Consider the following 20,684-nt stretch of genomic DNA (forward strand, 5'->3'; position numbering starts at 1 on the left):
CCTCGGCCTTCTTCGATCCTCTCCCCTCCCCCAAGAAAAGAAAGAAGCTCCCTACTTGACTCCTCCCCCCGTTCAAGAACAGAAAGAAAGAAGCTTAGCTCCCCCCCCCCCCTCCTTCTGAACTACCCTAACCACGTACAGAACACTTTCCTGTTTCAATGGGGAGGGAGCGGAAAGAGGAAGACCCGAGTTCAAAGCGATTTGAATTCAACAGGATTGACAATGGAACAAACAAAGGAAATGTAGACTCTGCCCTAGGCCACAAACAGCCTTAAAGTTTAACACCAAAACCTTGAACTGGATCTGGACCACAACTGGCAACAGCACTGGCTGGATGTGGGTCCTCCAAAGTGTTCCTGTGAGGACCCTGGCAGCTGCATTCTGCAGCAGCTGCAATTTTTGGATCAAGGACAAGGGAATGCCTGCATAGACCAAGTTGGTTTGGTTCATTTCTAAATTTGCCTCTGCCTGGGATTTGCTATTAGGACCCTCCTAAATGGGTGGAAGAATCTCACTGGTTACCCCTCTTGCTCCACGAGTCTCCTAGAAAAGCTATTCGCCCATCATATATTTAGGAGATAAGTCTACCTTAGGTAACAATAGGACCAAACGGTCTTTCAGATGCATCCCATATAATGAAGGATTTGATGAATACTATTTGCATTTGACTAGGACAGAGTTAAGTGTGGGGGAAGAACCACTTTAATACTATTTTTGCCCCTTTCCAGTCACATGATTCCATTATGTTTAATACTTCACAGCATATTTTCTGTGTTCCTCTTTCTAATTCACACCTCTATTGGTTGCTGGGCTTAATTTGTCCACAACTATTTCTTTCTCTCCATTTTTTAGGGCAATGTGCACAGAAATACACACAGGGGACTTTAATTAGAACCCCAGCGTTGTTGTTGTGAAAAGTTGGTCATTAAAAAAAACAAAAACTGTTTTGTTGACTCAGCTGTACAAACAGATTTGCTTCCCCATGTTTTCAAAGTGATGGCAGATCATAGTATATTTGGCTCTGTGCAAGGCGACACGTACACATTTTTAGCAGCCTTTATTTATTTTCTTCAGTGCAACCTTTTGCAGACGAACAAACTGTGATGTGGGAGGCAGCATGAAAAGGCAAGTGTGGATTGTTATGGCTGGATGTGGTAAGTCTTAAAACGAATGTCACCACATTTTCGTTCAGGTAAAAAAAATAGAGGGTGAGAAAGAAGCAAACGTCTGGCTCATTATTACAAATGGCCGTTACTTTTCCCATGTGAGATTAGCAATGAGACTGAATTTCCCATGCTCACCCATTCAGTACTACTCCCATGTTTGATTCACTTCTCCCTTGCAAGAAACAATACCACTGATTCATTGGTTTGTTCGTTCGTTCATTCATTCATTTTATTTCCTACTACTCCCGAGACCGACTTGTGGCAGGTTATAGATGTCCATTAAAGGTAAAGGTATCCCCTGTGCAAGCACCGAGTCATGTCTGACCCTTGGGGTGACACCCTCTAGGGTTTTCATGGCATACGGGCTAGTTTGCCAGTCCCTTCACCAGTCATTACTGTTTACCCCCGAGCAGGCTGGGTCCTCATTTTACCGACCTCAGAAGGATGGAAGGCTGAGTCAACCTTGAGCCGGCTGCTGGGATTGAACTCCCAACCTCATGGGCAGAGTTTTCAGACTGCATTTCTGCTGCCTTACCACTCTGCGCCACAAGAGGCTCATTAGATGTCCATTAAAAACCCCAATAAAAAGGTAAAGGTATCCCCTGTGCAAGCACTGAGTCATGTCTGACCCTTGGGGTGACGCCCTCCAGCATTTTCATGGCAGACTCAATACGGGGTGGTTTGCCAGTGCCTTCCCCAGTCATTACTATTTACCCCCCAGCAAGCTGTGTACTCATTTTACCGGCCTCGGAAGGATGGAAAGGCTGAGTCAACCTTGAGCCGGCTGCTGGGATTGAACTCCCAGCCTCATGGGCAGAGTTTTCAGACTGCATTTCTGCTGCCTTACCATTCTGCGCCACAAGAGGCTCATTAGATGTCCATTAAAAACCCAATAAAAAGGTAAAGGTATCCCCTGTGCAAGCACCGAGTCATGTCTGACCCTTGGGGTGACGCCCTCTAGCGTTTTCATGGCAGACTCAATACGGTGTGGTTTGCCAGTGCCTTCCCCAGTCATTACCGTTTACCCCCCAGGAGGCTGGGTACTCATTTTACCGACCTCGGAAGGATGGAAAGGCTGAGTCAACCTTGAGCCGGCTGCTGGGATTGAACTCCCAGCCTCATGGGCAGAGTTTTCAGACTGCATTTCTGCTGCCTTACCATTCTGCGCCACAAGAGGCTCTTAAAACCCCAAATAAAACCCCATTAAAACAGACAACAAAATCACAATGAAAACAGAACAGCATGGCAGTAATAACTCCAAACTCTGCAACCCCCCTTTCCTACCCCTGGAGGGATGGAAAGAGGGGTCAAAATTAAACAGACTAACTGCTGCCTAACACCAGGGTGGGGACACAATTTTCCTCACTATCCTGGCCTCAACTATAGAGCTCTGTTTTACAAGCCCTGCGGAACATTGAAAGCTCCCGCAGGGCCTGCAGCTTAGCCAGGAGCTCATTCCACCAGGTCGGGGCCAGGATCGAAAAGGCCCTAGTCCTGGTTGAAGCCAGGCATGATTCCCTGGGGCTGGGAACAACCAGTAATTTGTCACCCATAGAGTGTAAGGCCCTGCAGGTGGCATAGAGTGGTAGGCAGTCGCTCAGGTATGTGGGTCCCAGACAGCAAAGGGCCTTAAAGGTTAACACCAAAATCTTGAACTGGATCCAGACAGCAACTGGTTACCAGTGCAGCTGTCTCAGCACTGGCTGAATATGGGCCCTCCACGGTGTTCCTGTGAGGACACTAGCAGCTGCATTTTGTACCAGCTGTAGTCTCCAGATCAGGAACAAGGGCAGGCTTGTGTAGAGCGAGTTACAGAAATCTATTCTGGAGGTGATCATCGCATGGATCACCATGGCCAAGTGTTCAGGGGACAGGTAGGGTGCTAGTAGCCAAGCCTGGCGAAGATGGAAAAATGCCTGACTGGCTACCTTCTTGACCTGTGCCTCCATGGTTAGTGAGGTATCAATGGTCACACCCAAATTCCTGGCCTGGGGGATGGTCATAAGTTACATCCCCATCAGGGTGGGCAAACGCGCTTCCTGGACTATCCCTCTACCTCCCAGCCACAGAACCTCCATCTTGGAGGGGTTGCGTTTCAGATGACTCTGCTCAAGCCACTCAGTCATTGCTTCCAAACATCTGCCAAATGGTTCTGGCAGGGAGTCAGGGCTGCCGTCCATGAGGAGAAAGTACTGGGTGTCATCCGTATATTGGTGACAGCCCAGCCCAAAAATTCACACCAGCTGAGCCAGAGGACACATAAAGATATTGAATAATGTGGGGGAGAGAACTGTGCCCTGGGGGGCCCCACATGGGAGTTGGTAGGTATGTGACAGCTCCTCCCCCACAGCAACCCTCTGGGTCCAGTTATGGAGAAAGGAGCATATCCAGCTAAGACCTGTGCCCGTATCGTTGTCTTGATGAGGCGGTGGGCCAGCAGTTCATGGTTGACTACATGAAAGACAGCCAACAGATCTAACAGAACAAGCACAGCCGACCTGCTCCAATCCAGCTGATGGCGGAGATCATCCATCACCCAACATCATCTCCATCTCATGGCCTGGACAGAAGCCAGACTGATATGGATCAAAAGCTGAAGTTTCCTCCAAGAATGCCAGGAGCTGGTCATAGAATCATAGAATTGGAAGGGGCCATACAGGCCATCTAGTCCAACCCCCTGCTCTATGCAGGATCAGCCCTAAGCATCCTAAAGCATCCAAGAAAAGTGTGCATCCAACCTTTGCTTGAAGACTGCCAGCCCTTTCAACCAACCTACCCAGGAACGGCAAATGCAAAACCAGGCAGTAGCTGGTCGGGTCCCACGGGTACAGCGATGGTTTCTTGAGGAGAGGTCAAACCATCTCCCCCTTCAGCAGCTCAAGGAACTCCCCAGTACCCAGGGAGAGGTTGATAATATCCCTGAGCTGACCTCCTATCATGCTGTGTTCTGCTGCTTCATCCTCCACAACACTTGGCTTTGTGCTTGAGCGTCAGCTTGGCCTGCAGAAGATCCCAGGTTCTCAGGCATCTCCAATATATCAAGCAATAAGTGATGTGAAAGACCTTGGCTTGATTCCCCAGAGAGCTGTCAGTCAGAATACACAAGACTAATGTTGAAAGACTGATCGTTTGATTCAGTGTAAAGTAGTTTCATGTGTTCAGATGGGTGTTCATGCATGGTGCTATGCCCAAAGCTCCTGAACCAAGTAAGCACTAAGCTATGTTCAGCTATGCTCAGCTATGATTCATATTGAATTAGCTATGATCAGCCATTAGAAGGAAGGGAAAGGAATCTGCTTCATTCATGTGCATGAAGAGGGGGAGGGGTCAACTGCCAAACTTTTCTACAAAGCTATCTGTTGTCTGCTTTACAGCAGCATTCTAGGCAGAATTGACCCTCCTATGTCCGGAAGGGTGGAACTTTGCTTAGAATAGCTATATTAATCAGCCAGATAGTTCATATTTCTTTTAAAGAGAGTATTTAAAAGATGACTGAATAGATAGCCAAGGAGTTAAAGAAGAAGAGTTGGGTTTTTATAACCGGCTTTTCACTGCCCAAAGGACTCTCAGTGGCTTAAAATTGCCTTCCTTTCTTCTAGTTGATGCTGAGAGAGCTCTGACAGAAATGCTTAGTCAGAACAGCACTATCAGGGCTATGACAAGGCCAGGGCCACCCAGATGGCTGCATGTGGAGGAATGGGGAATCAAACTTGGCTCGCCAGATTAAAAGCTGCCACTCCTAATCACTACACCGCACTTACTGTGCAATCCTATCAGAGTTACATCCTTCAAAGATCATGAACATCAATGAACTGAGACGGTTGTTGATGATTCTATTGGTGATTGTTCCACTGCTGGAAAGAAAATGAATGGATATCCTGAAATATAGTCAGCAGTTATCCTTTTCTGTTCCCTCCAAACTTTAATTCTAAGGATTTCCTGTAGCTACTTGAGTTCCATCTGTGATAATCTCAGCTTCTTGTGGTTATTAGTCTAAAAAAAGAATGTTAGTACTATAGGAAGTAATTAGCAGTGCGATCCTGTGCAGAGCTACGCCCATCTAATCTAATAAAATGTGGTGGTTTTAGGTGGGAGTAACTCCACTATGGATTGCAGCCTGGATAAGCCTATTTAAGTTGTGTTGCCATTGGATCGGAAAGATTGTGGGCTTGAATGCCGACGGAGCAACAAAAATACCAAACAAGGATACTTATGTATTAAAATGAACTTAACGTTAATGGAGCCTTACAGAAAGAGGCATGCTGGCTGTTTCAGCATCTTCTCACAATGGTATTTTCCTTATGTTAAGATTCTTAGTCATTGTCTTTTTCTGAGTTTTGTGAAACTAGCCATAATATCTGGAAGAAACAACCTCTGGCTTGCATCCCATGCTGCACTAGCACAAGACTTAATGACCTGGCTGTTTCTCCCTTAGCATGACACAAGCAGAACCACTCGCATTAGTTCTATTGTTCGTGCAAGCATTAGCGCTACATGAAAATGCCCTTTCCTGCTTATACAGGACAAAAGCGACAGGACATAAAACCCACTAAGCTACTGTTGTATGACACCAATAATAAAACCTGCTTGGCCAATGAGAAAAACACCAGTGGAATGATACATAAGATCCAAGCCCCGATTTGTACTGAGTAAGATTATTTAAAATAGGATGGCAGTAAGAAGAGATAGTTTCCAATATACAATGTGCAATAGAGAAATACAAAGAATTATAGAATCATAGAATAATAGAGTTGAAAGTGACCTCCTGGATAATCTAGTCCAACCCCCTGCATTATGCAGGACACTCAGAATCCTATCATTCATCCACTATAACCTGCCACCCCCTTGAGCCTTCACTGAATCAGCCTCTCCGTCTGATGGCTATCTAGCCTCTGTTTAAAAATTTGGAGAACCCAGCACCTCCTGAGGAAGCCTGTTCCACTGAGAAACTGCTCTAACTGTCAGAAACTTCTTCCTAATATTTAGACGGAATTTCTTTTGAATTAATTTCATCCCATTTGTTCTGGTCCATCCCTCTGTGACAAAAAAGAACAACTCTGCTCCATGCTCTACGTGGCACCCTTTTAAGTACTTGAATATGGTTATCAGATCCCCTCTCAGTTGTCTCCTCTCCAGGCTAAACAGACCAAGCTCCCCCAACCTTTCCTCATACGTCTTGGTCTCCAAACCCCTCTTTGTTGCTCTCCTCTTGACACAATCCAGTTTGTCAACATCCCTCTTCAACTGGGGTGCCCAAAACTGAACACAGTACTCCAAGTGAAGCCGAACCAGAGCAGAGTAAAGTGGTACCATCACCTTCTGTGATCTGGGCACAATACTCCATTTGATACAGCCCAAAATCCCATTTGCCTTTTGAGCTACTGAGTCACTTTGAAGAAATGGGACACGCGCCAGAAAGCCTGCATTTTTTTGGACTTGAACAACTCCATCATCAGGGACACAATAAAATAGACACGAACAGACTTTTAAGACAACGTGAATGTTTCTTTATATACTCTCTTGATACACTTAGCCCTAGAGGACTGAATACTTCTTTAGAAATGTCTTGCTTTCTGTAAGTTTTGACTTTGGAGTACTTTTGTTTCTGTAAAAGAGTAGTGTACCTTTAAGAACGTTGCTGTGGGGCCTGTTAAGATTTTGTATTTAAACCTGGATGGTAGCTCTAAACTATTGGGAATGTTTTTTGACTGACATTCCCCACAATACTTTACAGAGCCTGTGGCCTATTTATATACATAAAAATTGTTTGATAAGAGTATAAGGTAAGGTGTGATGCTACAAACTGGTTATGGAGGTATGTGGGAGTAATTCTTTACTGCATTGTTTAAACTTAAATTTAATTTTATTAATTTATACATTTTGTATTTAGGAATCAACCACTGAAGAAAAATTGTGAAAACGGAGTATATCTAGAAACCGTTTGGGTTGGTCCTTAAAAAATTATTGATACATAAAATTTATTGTACCAATTGCCTTGGAAAGGTTCTTTTTTTTCTCTGTATATGTTTTGAACCTTTCTTCCTTTTTCGTATTATGATCGGGAGTTGGCATCCCACAACTCTCTTTCATGTTGGGACCTTAAACACCACAACATGTGGATCATCCAGGTGGGTCCCAGCGTGAGACAACAGAAAGAACAGGAGAGACCCGCTACAACAGACAGAAAGCTCTCAGGGCTTGTTTCCTAGGATTATAATCGAGGTGGGTTCAAGCAGTGAAAATGTAAGTTTGAGCACAAGCCATGGCCACCTGCTACAAATAAGCCAGGAACCCTTTGAAGCAGGGGACCCCAACCCCCGGTCTGCGGCCCGGTACCGGGCTGCAAAGGCCATCATACCGGGCCGCCAGCAGCCGCGCCTGCCTCCCCCTCCCCTGCAGCGAGAGGGGGGGAAAGAGGCCGGCACGGCAGCCGGTACGGCACCCGGTGCGGCAGGCACGGCAGCCGGCGCGGCAGCTACGCAAACGCGCATGCACGGAACTGCCGCGCGTGCGCGTTTGCGCCCCCTGGTGGCCAAAACGCACCTGCGCGGCAACTCTGCGCATGCGTGTTACCGCCACCTGGTGGCCAAACGCACATGTGCAGCAATTGGGCATGCGCGTTTATGAGCAACTGCGGCAGCCGGTCCGCTGGCTCTCCCCCACCCCCGGAGGCGGTCCCCGACCAGAAAAAGGTTGGGGACCGCTACTTTGAAGCTAGTATATGTATAACTCCTAATACAGAAATGGTCTGAGAGAGTTCTGACAGGACTGCTGTGTGAGAACAGTACTATCAGGTCTATGACTAGCCCAAGGTCACCCAGTTGGCTGCAAGTGAAGGAGCAGGGAATCAAATCCCACTTGCCAGTTTAGAATCTGCCACTATACACCAAGCAGGCTCGTCGACCATTTCAATTCGTAATTTAAATTTTTATATATTCAGCTACTTTCTTCATTTCTATCCCACTTTTGTCTCCAGTGGGAAATGAAAAGCAGTTTACATCAAGGAATATTCTCTATATATTTCTAAATCTCCGACCCGGCCACTTATTATTAGGAATGCTAACAACTTCGACAAAACCAAGCAATACCACTCTCCCCCCAGTCTCCAGGAATTTCCCAACCCATAGTTGGCAACCCAGTGTCAGCCTCAGCCTTGTAGACAGAGTTATTATGACACTCATCTTCTACAATTGAACAGAATTAGTGTGCTATGTCTGTGGCTGCTGTTAATTGCTTCCTTCACATGGAAGCTATTTCTTCAAATTTCAGGCCTCAGCTCCTGAAAATGTAAGGGAGGAACAAAAAAAAACAACAAAAAACGAGGAAGTTCAAAGCAGGATCGCTTTCCCTTCAAGACCATAAATTTGATGCCAGCGTATTAGCATAATTCCATTCCCACTTTAACCTCTGCTCAAAGACAGCTTTAAAAAGATGCTTGCCAAAGGATTGATGATTTCTGGGAAATGATTTCTGGAGCATGACGTGCCTTTGAAGGAGGACTAAAATGAATTTTGCTGAGGCAGTGGAAAGGCTGCCATATTGTTAATCAGAAGAAGGCGCTATCATTAAGATCTTGGAACAATTTCCAGCCTATTGGGTAATTAAGGAATATCATTGTACACCTCTCAGAAAGGAATATAACTTCCAGCGCTTGGTGGCTTTCATCATTAAATAATACCAGCTTTGACAGCACTAGGAAAAAAAACATTGGTCAAACCTTTTCTAAGTCCCTTATGTGGGCATATCATTGTAATGCTTTTTCAGGCTATTTAGAGAAACGTTGAGCTACTTAGAGTGGAACACTATGGAAAAATGGAAGGGAACATTCTGGAATGACAGGGATAGAGAAATCCGGAGGAAGGCCCATTTTACAGAGCACAGTGCAAGCCTATACTTTTAATATCCATGTTGTGCTATTTATATATGTATTAAATCACATGATCACTCACATTTCCATGACCAAACACTGATCTATCTCAACTTAAAAGAACTGCATTTTAACTATGGCTGCCAGGTTTTCAGATTGGAAGGAGTCCTCCTGCTTGCGGCCCTCTAGAGCAGTGACTCTTCTGAACTGTACTAGAAACGACATCACTGTATCACCACCAATGGTGATTCCTTCCCATCACCCCCCTCCCCCAGGCCGAGGATTGCTAGCTTCCTGATGAACCTGGTGCTATTCCAGAATTCAACCAATCTCTGAACACTGGAGATCATTTCCCCTAAAGAAAAAGGCTGCTTTTGAAGGCAGCAGCCCTACCAATAAATAGCCCATCTAAAGACAGTGGGGAAGAGGGCTGCTGGTTTTACTATGCCCATGGAAAGTCTCCTGCCGATGTGTTTCAAGTGTCGAGGACAGGGCAGAACCTGGATCCAACTGAGCCCCTGCACACATGCACACATAGAAAATCTTGCCTTTCATATGGGCAGGTGAACCCCTAAGAAAACCCAATCCTTATCCATTGTTCTTAATAATTGTGAAACGGCCTGGGAGGTGGAACATGTCCGGGTTGTCCGAGTTGGAATAGGGCCAATCAGGGTTCAGCTGCACCCTGATTGGCCCTACCCCTACAGCTCCTGCCATCTGTTCCTAAATGCTAACCACTTCACTCTCAAGATGCCAGCAGCAGGTCAGGGGAGAGGGCCCTGGGTGAAGGTTGGTGGTGAAGGGGCCAAGTTCCATATTATTAATGAAAAAATTAAATAGTACCAGTCACAGTACTGATCCTTGTGAGACCCCACAGCTTTCATAATTCCATTGTGAGAAATGTCCATTGATTTCTACTATTTACTCCCTGTCATGTATCCAGTTTTTTGTCCATCCTCTTGTCCCATGACTGCTGTGTTCATTCAGGTATCTTTGCTGAGATGTCTTTTAAAAAGCCTTTTGAATATTCAGGTAAGGTAAAGGTAAAGGTATCCCCTGTGCAACCACCGAGTCATATCTGACCCTTGGGGTGACGCCCTCTAGCGTTTTCATGGCAGACTCAATACGGGGTGGTTTGCCAGTGCCTTCCCCAGTCATTACCGTTTACCCCCCAGCAAGCTGGGTACTCATTTTACCGACCTTGGAAGGATGGAAGGCTGAGTCAACCTTGAGCCGGCTGCTGGGATTGAACTCCCAGCCTTATGGGCAAAGCTTTCAGACGGCTGCCTTACCACTCTGCGCCACAAGAGGCTCTTTGAATATTCAGGTATATAATGTCTATCAGGTCACCGCTTGGCTATATGCTTGTTCACTTTCTCAAAGGACTCCAAAAGGCTAATGAAGCCGGACTTCCCTTTGCAGAAGCCATGCTGATTTCCCCTCATCAGAATTTGTTTCTCTAAGTGCCTGGGTTCTTTCTGCCATCCCAACTAGCTCAGTTATTCTATTAGACATGGCTGGCTTTCAGAACTGTAATGCTGCCCCCTCTCTCCCTCCCTACCAACTATTCTCATTTGTTTGGAAAGATGCTACCCTCTACAGCATCTTTGCATGCTGGTGCAAGAGTAAACTCTGCTGAACTAAAAACTTTGTAAAACAAGCCCCCTCCCCTCACCCCCTCCCCTTGTTGAGTCTGTCAGCTCAGGAGTTTTTGTGTAAGTTCATATTATCACAACATGGCTGCCATGGGAAGTGGGACTAATCACAGAATGGCTGACAAGGGCAGAAGGAACAGGCTTTTTAATTTGGAAAAGCAACACTGATTAACTTGTGTTTCCAAAGAAAGGGAAGGATTTGCTCCTTGCGCAGCCACAGGGAGAGGTTGCCAAGACTAGAGATACAAGGAAAAATGTGTTTGTGGCATCTATGGCCAAGCCAGTTTGGAAGGAAACCCTCAGTGCTTTGCTAGCGAGCTGGCAGGAACCAATCCCCATTTCCTTGTGTTTTGTCCTCTGCAGAAATAAATGCACTGGAGGCAGGAAAACAAAACAAAATCTATCATTAAGGACCAGGAGGCATATTCTTATTTTTCCCATTTCTCTCTCTCACACACATGAACACATACTGGATACTCTTCTTTCTTTACCTCATGCTTATCTATTGTTGCTCCTCTATATATTTATGAAACAGACTGGGAGGTGCAATGTGTCCGGCTGTCCAAGTTAGAATAGGGCCAATCAGGGTGCAGCCAGCTTTGCCCTGACTGGCCCTGCCCCTGCAGCTCCCGCCCTCCGTCCCTGGACTCTAGCCACTTTGCTCTCAGACATGCCTCAGTGCCTGAAGCCAGCAGCAGGTAAGGGGAGAGGACCCTGGGCAAAGGATCGTGGTGGAGGCCTTGCTAACGGGAGCCTCTTGGCCTGCTAGGCTGGGTCTGCTGACGAGGGCCTCCCGGCCTGCTGACTGCCTGCTAAGGAGCTCTGTCCCGGCCCTGATAATGAGCTGCCCAGCCCCCGCCTTTCCCCCTTGATCTGCCTGCGATCTGCAGCCCAAAGCCACCTTGAGCTGCCTGGCCAGGGGCCAAGGAACAGGCTTTGAAGCTAGTCATTCAATAAAATTAAGGGTTGCCCCATGCCACAGAAATGAAAACTGGCAGTGCATTTCCAATCACACTTTAGCCCACTTTGCCTTTTGGAAAAGTGCTGGAGTGGAAAACGTGGATGCGCATCCTGGGGAATCCAGCACATGCCATAATCTATCATGTTGCTCGGGGTAATCAAATTAAGACCCACAGTGTCCTTTTGTTATACAACACAACACATCAAACAAAGGCTTCACTCCTGTGAAGTCAAGACAATGCCAGACCCTGTAGAGCAGGGGTAGTCAAACTGCGGCCCTCCAGATGTCCATGGACTACAATTCCCATGAGCCCCTGCCAGCGTTTGCTGGCAGGGGCTCATGGGAATTGTAGTCCATGGACATCTGGTGGGCTGCAGTTTGACTACCCCTGCCCGAGAGGCATGCTGCTGCATTGTTTGGAAACAGATTTGGCATACAATAAGGCATTCTTCTACACCCTGCTCATCTGCATGGGCACAGAAATTTAAACGGCCTCTCCAATAAAGTTTCATGTAGTTGGGGGAGTTATAAAATATGTCTTTTCTGATTTCGATGATGCCAAGAAATTCTTGGATTGGAAACTGGCAGTCTCCCAGGGAACAGGAAGCAGGTGATTTATGGAAGGGGGAGCTATAAAAAGCTCTTATTTGCTTGAGTTTTAATTAACTACTGTGCCATTGGCTCCCTCTGTTAAGGTACAGAAGGGGGATTGCTTTTCTTTTCCCTGACTGCAGATTAATAACTTTAATGTATTTATTTTAACACTTTTCCTCCTACGTAGCAATCCTGGAGATAGAGATTATACAACAAGGGAGACAATGTTCTTCTGCCTCCTCCTGCAATTCTTCCTGTAAGTGGGCATAACTGCAGGAACGGGGGAGGGGGGAGGAATGGTCTTATAAATATAAAATCTTAGGGCCTTTCTAGCTGATGGGGGAGGAAAGGCTAAATGCATTCTTGGCTATAAAAGGCAGTTCAATTCAGTAGCATAACCCGCTGTCCCTACACAACAGAAGGAGAAAGTCTTGCTGCAGAGAAGAAAACCATGGAAGAGGGCCAGGTGATTGATTGCGTGTGGCTTTATTGTAAATTAAACGACATCAACCAAATTTCCACAATCCAGCAAACCTGTTACTTGGTCAAAAAAGGAAACCAGGTTGGTCTGACCGGACCTGGTCCAATAGGTCCTGTCAGACCAACCTGGTTTCCTTTTTTGACCAAGTGACAGGTTTGCTGGATCGTGGAAATTCGGTTGATGTTGTTTACTTGGATTTTATTAAAGCTTTTGATAAGGTTCCCCATGATGTTCTGATGGATAAACTGAAGGACTGCAATTTGGATTTTCAGATAGTTAGGTGGGCAAAAATGGGCAAATGAGAACAAGATGCAGTTTAATAAAGATAAGTGTAAAGTTCTGCATCTGGGTCAGAAAAATGAAAAGCATGCCTACTGGATGGGGGATACGCTTCTAAGTAACACTGTGTGTGAACGAGACCTTGGGGTACTTGTGGATTGTAAACTAAACACGAGCAGGTAGTGTGATGCAGCGGTAAAAAAGGCAAATGCCATTTTGGGCTGTATCAACAGGGGCATCACATCAAAATCACAAGATGTCATAGTCCCATTGTATACGGCACTGGTCAGACCACACCTGGAGTACTGTGTGCAGTTCTGGAGGCCTCACTTCAAGAAGGACGTAGATAAAATTGAAAGGGTACAGAGGAGAGCGACGAAGATGATCTGGGGCCAAGGGACCAAGCCCTATGAAGATAGGTTGAGGGACTTGGGAATGTTCAGCCTGGAGAAAAGGAGGTTGAGAGGGGACATGATAGCCCTCTTTAAGTATTTGAAATGTTGTCACTTGGAGGAGGGCAGGATGCTGTTTCCGTTGGCTGCAAAGGATACGCAGTCTCTCCCTCGCCTCAGTCAGGGAGTCTTATAGGTTCCCTTCGCAGCAAGCCTGAAGGGAAGTGTGTGTGTGTGGGGGGGGGAGTGCGGAATCCAGAGCAAGAGCAGCAATTGGCCCTGGGGGAGGGGAGATTCCACCAATAGGAGTCTTTGGAACCTTCAAGTATGAAGTATTAATCGCCTTTGATGTATAAGATAAACCTGTACCCCACCTTTCTGCCCTTGCAAGGGCCACCCACTGGGATCCATTTCTCATATTAAGACCACTTGACCTCCTCTTGTGGACAGTGAACATGTGGGAGGAAGAGCAACCGTGAGTGAGCTGATTGTAGAGTGTTGCAGATTGCTGCGACTTCATGCAGGCATTTCCTCATTGCAACTATCCCTGCAGAGGATCATGTGATCATGCAGACATACGGGGTAGACCTGGAACACTCACTCCCCCTCTCTTTCCCTGCACATCCACTGAATGAGTGAGGCTATGCACCTGGCTACAGTGGCTAGGTAGTATCATAATGCAGGCTAACACAATAGGTGACCCATTGAATGTTATGCTTCTTTGCTTGAGAATCCAGAGCAGCAACAGTATCAAGACCATTTTTCATTCTCTAATAGATCATAATGCTCCAGGGCCAGGTAGGTGTAGTACTTTGTCTCAGTCTAGGATCTAAGAAACCCAGGCTCAAATATTTATTCCTCATTGAAAGGTTGCTGGGTGACGTTCAGCCTGTCCTGTCATCCAAGCCAAGCTTAGCTAATTCGGTTTTCATGGGGTTTTTATTCCGTTTTTAAAGTTTCATGTATTGGGGTATTATTCTTGATTGTAACCCACCACGAGTCAACTCTGAGAGCAGCGGGTAAGAAATCCAATAAAGGATAATATCTGTATTATTATTATTAATGATTAATGATTAATTCATATCTGTGTTATTATTATTAATGATTAATGATTAATTCATATCTGTGTTATTATTATTAATGATGAGGTGGTTGTTGTGAGGATCAAATGGAGGAGGAGAGAATGGTACTGGAAGCCACTTTGGGCCATCATTTGGGAGAAAAGCAGGGTACAAATAGCCACAGGAATAAATAAGCCAGCCTTTCTCATCCTTTTTATCCTTGAGAAATCTGTCAATCATTCCTCAGGCTTTGAGAAACCCCGGAAGTTAGGTCAGCAGAGCCCCTCCCCTTTCCAACCCCTCCAGGCCCATTATTGGCCAGGAGGGTTGACATAACCATATATGGTCTTATTACCAGATAATTTTGATTAAAAAAATTAAGAATCAATAAAAATGATTTAACTTCTAGCCAATCAGAGAAACTCCAGAGTTTCACAAAACCTTGGTTGAGAAAGCCTGAAATAAGCAAACGTGAGTATCAAAACTCACCCAGGCTAGCCAAAGACCTTTTCCTATAATGGTGTTTGATTTTTTTCTTTACACTTTGTTGATTTAAAACATCATGTGTGCACACATTTCCCCATTCCAATAATGCAAATAAAAATGCAACCAGCAGACATTTCCTGGGATATATCGTGGGTCGCATTTGTAGAAACATTCCTATGTTAACACACATTAATAAGATAGCAGCAAGCTAGGATGAAATACACTAGTAGCTTTTCTGGCTTCCTAATGTAGAATCAGTAATGCTTCAACCATAAATAGAAGAACAGGAGCAGCATTATGAATCTTCTGAAGTAGATATAAAACAGATATAATGAAATATCTCTTATACTAGCAAAATAGATTTTTTTTTTTACTTTCCAGAGTGAAAGTTATAAATAAGTACAATGCATAGCCCCTCTCCTCCCTGATCCTAATCTTACAAGACTATAAATAGACACTCCCATATTCCCCAGGATGATTGTAAGACTCGGGAAATAGAGATAAAAACTGCTAACCTGTCTTAAGCCACAGCTTTAGGGGGAAGAGGCAGGAAAATATGGAATGCACGATTAGAGAAATTTTGGCCCAGAAGGAGAATGAACTTTTATTTCCCTTTCAGAGACTCTCTGTTCATATATCCTAAAGACCAGGTGGGGACTTCTAAACAGGCGATTTCCAGATCATTTCCATCTCTTCTCCTAGCATGGATTCTCATTGCTTAGTGGCAACAAGGCACAGGGCTCTGCTGCAGGGAACTTGCAATATTATATATATACTAGATATTAAGCCCGCTGTGGGCAAAATACAGCGGGCCCTAGGATGATGGATGGGTGGAGGGATGAGGTGAAGGAAGGAGGAAAAGGAGAAAGAGAGACAGAAAGACAGAAAGAAAGGGAGGAAGATAGAGACAGAAGAAGAGGGAGAGAAACAGGTAGCCAGAAAGAGGCAGATGGAAGAGAGGGAAGAAGGGAGAAAGGGAAAAACAAAAGGAATGCTGGGAGGAAGGGAAGGAGAAAGGGAATGCTGGGAGGAAGGGAGGAACAGAGTAAGGTAGGTGGCCTTGGGACCTTCTGCTGGGCCCAGGGGCAGGCTCGGCTGCCCCAGGGCCCGGCAGAAGGCTCGGGACGGGGGCGGCAGGCTTTGCGGCCTACTGCCGGGCCCAGGGGCAGGCTCGGCTGCCCCAGGGCCCGGCAGAAGGCTCGGGACGGGGGCGGCAGGCTTTGCGGCCTACTTCCGGGCCCAGGGGCAGGCTCGGCTGCCCCAGGGTCCGGCAGAAGGCTCGGGACGGGGGCGGCAGGCTTTGCGGCCTACTGCCGGGCCCAGGGGCAGGCTCGGCTGCCCCAGGGCCCGGCAGAAGGCTCGGGACGGGGGCGGCAGGCTTTGCGGCCTACTGCCGGGCCCAGGGGCAGGCTCGGCTGCCCCAGGGCCCGGCAGAAGGCTCGGGACGGGGGCGGCAGGCTTTGCGGCCTACTGCCGGGCCCAGGGGCAGGCTCGGCTGCCCCAGGGCCCGGCAGAAGGCTCGGGACGGGGGCGGCAGGCTTTGCGGCCTACTGCCGGGCCCAGGGGCAGGCTCGGCTGCCCCAGGGTCCGGCAGAAGGCTCGGGACGGGGGCGGCAGGCTTTGCGGCCTACTGCCGGGCCCAGGGGCAGGCTCGGCTGCCCCAGGGCCCGGCAGAAGGCTCGGGACGGGGGCGGCAGGCTTTGCGGCCTACTTCCGGGCCCAGGGGCAGGCTCGGCTGCTCCAGGGCCCGGCAGAAGGCTCGGGACGGGGGCGGGAGGCTTTGCGGCCTACTGCCGGGCCCAGGGGCAGGCTCGGCTGCTCCAGGGCCTGGCAGAAGGCTCGAGACTTCGGGAGTGGGCTTTGTGGCCTTCTGGCGGGCCCAAGGGCAGGCGAGCCTGCCCCAGGGCCCGGCAGAAGGCTCCCTGGGCGAGGGGAAGCCGGCCGGAGGACTTACCGCTGGGGAAGGCTTCTTCCTCTGAGCGGGAACTCCCCGGCCGGCCCAGGCGAGGCTGGGCCAAGCAGCCAATGGGGAGCCGCGCTTTGCGCGGCTCCCCATTGGCTGCTTGGCCCTCGAGTGACACTCGGAGGGCCCAATCAGGAGCCGCTTTGCGGCTCCTGATTGGGCCCTCCGAGTTTTTATCCCGGACAGGGCCCGCCCTAACTCCTCCCCACTTGCCCTTACTCCTTTATTCCTCCCGCTCCTCCGGAGCGGGGGGGAGGGTTAAAGATACTAGATTTAAGGCCCGCTGTAGCCAAATAGAGCGGACGCTAGCGGGCAGGCGGCTGGGTGCAGGAGGGCCCCCGGCCCCCCTCACCCCTGGGCTGGGTGCCTCCTCCCCCACCCCCCTCCCCCCTGAGGCCCCGGCTTCATCCCGGGGAAAGGAGCAGGCCCGCCATGTTGGGGATGCGGCGGGCCTGCTCCTTTCCCTGGGATGAAGCTTTCCACCCTCCCCGCGAGGCCCCGGCTTCGTCCCAGGGAAAGGAGCAGGCCTGCCGATGCAGCGGGCCTGCTCCTTTCCCTGGGACAAAGCCTTTCCCCCATCCCCTCCCCTGATGCCTCGGCTTCATCCCGGGGAAAGGAGCAGGCCCGCCGTATCTGCGACGCAGCGGGCCTGCTCCTTTCCCCGGGACAAAGCCTTTCCCCCCCTCCCCCCCTGATGCCTCGGCTTCATTCCCAGGGACAAAGCCTTTTGTCCTTTTGTCATTCCCCAGATGAGTATAAACAAATAACCAATAATTGTAGGGACAGTGTTAGAACAGCTATAGCTCAATATGAGCCTAGGCTAGCAAGAAGTGCTAAATATAACAAAAAAGTGGTCTTTAGTTATATTTCAAGTAAGAAAAAGAATAGGGACACCATAAGATAACTGCGAGGACAAGAAAGTGAAATTATAACAGATGATGAAGAGAGGGCTGAACTGCTTAACTCCTCTTTCTCCTCAGTCTTCTCTTGTGAGGGAAATAGTGTGCAATGTGGCAAAAACGTAACAAAACAGGAGGGATGGGAATGGTGGCCCAGGGTCACTATGGGGGCAGTCCATAAACACCTATTTCCTTTAAATGAAACACAGTCTTCTGGGCCAGAAAGAACCTGCAGATGTAATCTCTAAACATCTGTCCATTATTTTTGAGAACTTCTTGGAGAACAGGTGAGAGGCCAGATGATTGGAGGCGGGCAAATGTTGTCCCCATCTTCAAGAAAGGGAAAAAGGAGGATCCGGGTAACTATCAACCCGTCAGCTTGACATCTGTAGCTGGCATAATTTTGGAACAAATCATCAGTCGGTCCTTGAGCAGCTGGAACAGAGAGCTGTGATTTCTAAGACTCAGCACAGGTTTTGCAAGAACAAGTCAAGAGACCAACCTTATCTTTTTTTTTGCCTACCTTGCTGGATCAGGGGAATGCTGTAGACATAGTTTATCTGGATTTCAGTAAAGCATTTGATAAGTTTCCACATGATATTCTTGTTTACAAGCTGGTAAAATGTGGTATGGATCCTAATTCTGTCAAGTGGATCGGTAACTGGTTAACAGATCGTACACAAGCAATTGATTGGATAGGAAAACAAAGGGAGAAGAGAGATTGCAGTCAGTATATTTACCAGTTCTGTAGAGCTGAGAAGTCAACACAGCGAGTGCTTAGAGTGCTCTGAATGAGCCCTGAATCAGAAGCACATTTTGGCTTGGCAGAGCCAGAGATGTTATAGGTTTTTGGAGAAAGGAGGTTATGCTGAGCTTGTGGGGGCTTGATAGGGGCATCATGGGTGCATGATGGACTTTTCCATGGGTAAGAATTGGTGAAATGGCCTAGCCAGGTCTGGAGATGTGTGTTAATGGGTCTATACAAAAGGAACCATCATGTCAATGGATCTTTCTATGGAGGTGGGGAAAGTGATTTCTCCTGGCAGATTGGCCTAGGGTGAGTCATCAGAATGAAACAAAGGAAATTACCTAGAAGCATGTAGGCAAACCTGGCTCTGCCAGCCATTTGATCAGCAATACAATGGGGTATGGGGGAAAACAGAGGAGCTCAGCTGAGTCTGTCATTCCGAACCTGTAGCGAAGGATAGACTAAAGCGGGGGGTTGTCAAGATGGAGTCTTGCCCAGCAGGATCTTGGCAGACTTTAAGTGTCTGGCTTTGTAGGAGTGCCACTGGTTGTGGAAGACAGTGAGCCAGTCTGTAGTGCAGCGTCCTGCCATATGCACCACTATGGAACCAAGAAGAAGAAGAGCAGGTTCTTATATGATGCTTTTCTCTACCTGAAGGAGTCTCAAAGCAGCTTCCAGTCGCTTTTCCTTTCTCCTCCCCACAACAGACACCCTGTGGGCTAGGTGAGGCTGAGAGAGCCCTGAGATTACTGAAGAAGAAGAAGAGTTGGTTCTTATATGCCGCTTTTCTCTACCCAAAGGAGTCTCAAAGCAGCTTCCAGTCGCCTTCCCTTTTCCCTCCCCGCAACAGACACCCTGTGAGGTGGTTGAGGCTGAGAGAGCCCTGAGATTACTGCTCAGTCAGAACAGCTCTATCAGTGCCGTGGTGAGCCCAGCTGGTTGCATATGGAGAAGTGCAGTATCAAATCCAGCTCACCAGATTAGAAGTCTGCACTCCTAACCACTACACCAAGCCGGCTCTATGAGGAAGAGCTGAGGGACTTGGGAATGTTCAGCCTGGAGAAGAGGAGGTTGAGAGGGGACATTATGGCTCTCTAAGGATTGGAAATGTTGTCACTTAGAGGAGGGCAGGGAAAGGTTCCTGTTGGCAGCAGAGGAGAGGACCTGCAGTAATGGCTGTAAACTATGTGTAGAATGGTACTGGCTAGATAATCAGGGACAAAATTTCATGGTCAGAGTAGTTCAGCGGTGGAATGGGTTGTGTAAGGAGGTGGTGAGCTCCCCACACTGGCCATCTTCAAGCAACAGCTGAACAGATACTTTCCCTAGATGCTTTAGGTTGATTTTGCATTCAGCAGGGGATTGGACGAATGGCCTGTATGGCCCCTTCCAACTTGATTCTATGATGGCTACTATATGGTCTAACCCAGGGGTAGTCAACCTGTGGTCCTCCAGATGTTAGTGGACTACAATTCCCATGAGCCCCGGCCAGCATTTTCTGGCAGGGGCTCATGGGAATTGCAGTCCATGGACATCTGGAGGACCATAGGTTGACTACCCCCTGGTCTAACCCATGGAATTTGTGGTTCCCTTTCCTCTCCCACTCCCAGTCCCTATTTCATAACTTTCTCTCCATTCTTGCTACTCTATCTCTGCTTTGCTCACTTCCATGATTTGTCCTCTTTCCAACTAGCCTGCCTGCCCACCCCTGTTCTTTCCCCACTGACAACTTTTTTTGTTATGTAGTGAAATAAGTGACGGCCAGAATCTTGCAAGACTACCTCATGAGATTTTACAAGCTATTTCAGTTTACCTAAGCAATTAAAAATGACTGCCAAGATCTTATGAGGTTGCCTTGTTTTCTTAGCACTTAAATTATTTTATGTTTATTCCCACCCATCCATCCATTTTTTTGGTTAAACTTTAAGTTTCTTCTGTAAACCTGGAGATTATCCAAAAGTGCAGAAATACCTCTCCCAAACCTACGTGGAGCCATGGTGCAGTTTTTTGTATTTGTTTGTTTGTTTTTGATCCACAGCTGAAGCCAAATTGGGAAGTAAATTTATAATAGAACTTATAATGGTAAAGGTATCCCCTGTGCAAGCACCAGGTCATGTCTGACCCTTGGGGTG

The 20,684-nt window shown here is 47.6% G+C and overlaps 1 long non-coding RNA gene across 1 annotated transcript in view; it reads left to right on the forward strand.

Annotated features, from left to right (window-relative positions):
• Positions 1-1,080: 1,080 nt before the first annotated feature.
• LOC143828166 (uncharacterized) overlaps positions 1,081-20,684 on the forward strand; it is a 29,936-nt gene continuing 10,332 nt past the window's right edge. The window contains exon 1 of the long non-coding RNA XR_013227542.1: positions 1,081-1,154. This is a non-coding gene — a long non-coding RNA (uncharacterized LOC143828166). The remainder of the gene's footprint in view (positions 1,155-20,684) is intronic.

This window comes from Paroedura picta, unplaced genomic scaffold (assembly GCF_049243985.1).
Source record: "Paroedura picta isolate Pp20150507F unplaced genomic scaffold, Ppicta_v3.0 Ppicta_v3_sca19, whole genome shotgun sequence".
In the NCBI taxonomy this organism is placed as follows: domain Eukaryota; kingdom Metazoa; phylum Chordata; class Lepidosauria; order Squamata; family Gekkonidae; genus Paroedura; species Paroedura picta.